Below are 1,272 nucleotides of genomic sequence, written 5' to 3' on the forward strand. Positions count from 1 at the left end.
CTGTGGAAAGAGACAGTGAAAAAACTCCCTATCATCAACCAAAATAAGGAGCGCTGACTGTGGAACAGATCATTAACTGCAAATGGGAGAACAGAGGAAGTAAGAGAGTGGAACAGGTCATTTCAAAGGCCAGCACAAGAAAACAAAATAAAGTATTATAATAAAGTGGTCAAAGACCTGGAGTTAGAAAACCAAAAACGAAGAAGATGCTCAGCATTTCTCAAGCTGAAAGAATTGAAGAAAACATTCAAACATCAACTCAATTTATTGAAGGATTCTATGGAGAGAATATTGAATGATGCAGTAAACATTAAAAGAAGATGGAATATATAGACAGAGTCACTGAACCAAAAATAAGTGGTCAATGTTCAACTATTTCAAGAAGTAGCCTATGATCAAAAGCCAATGGTATTAAAAGAAGAAGTGCAAATTACATTGAAGGCATTGGTGAAAAATGAAACTCCAAGAATTGACAGAATACAAATTGAAATATTTCAATAAACTGATGCAGCACTGGAGATGCTCACTCATCCATGTCAAGAAATTTGGAAGACAGCTACCTGGCCAGCCAATTAGAAGAGATCCATATTTGTGCCCATTCCAGAGAGGCAACCCAACTAAATGTGGGTATCATCAAACAATATCATTAATATCACATATAAGTAAGATTTTGCTGAAGATAATTTAAAAAGTTGCAACAGTAGCGAGAATTTCAGGGTAGATTCAGAAGACGATGTGAAATGAGGGGTATCATTGCTGACCTCAGGTTGATACTGGCTGAAAGCAGAGAATACCAAAGATGTTCACTTGTGCTTTATTGACTGACTATGCAAAGGCTTTTTTTTTTTTTTTTTAAATGCTTTATTGTGAATCATGTGATAGTTTACATGGGAGAACTTTAGCTTTACATTCATCTTATCGTGTATTGTTTCATTGCCATGGTTTCAATCCCTTCCATGCATCAGCAACCAACCAAAGGATACACCCTGCAAGCCTGCTCCCCCCTCCCCCAGTTGTCAGCACACAGCCCCTCTCCCTCTATGGGTCTAAAGTCCACAGCCACTCCATCTCTCCATGTCATTGTCTCTGCCTCCATCTCTGGTGTCGCTGCTTTTCTGGGTACGGTCCCACTCTTCGCTCTTCTCCCCTGATGGTCCCAGGGACCTCCACTCCTGGACTGCAAAGTCAATAACTCCCCTCCTTTTGCTACAAAACATCTACCTTTACATTTCCAACCTTCAAAATCAGTCCTGATAACCATCATTCACTGTT

The sequence above is a fragment of the Chrysochloris asiatica genome, unplaced genomic scaffold, assembly GCF_000296735.1.
Source record: "Chrysochloris asiatica unplaced genomic scaffold, ChrAsi1.0 scaffold00146, whole genome shotgun sequence".
Lineage (NCBI taxonomy): Eukaryota > Metazoa > Chordata > Mammalia > Afrosoricida > Chrysochloridae > Chrysochloris > Chrysochloris asiatica.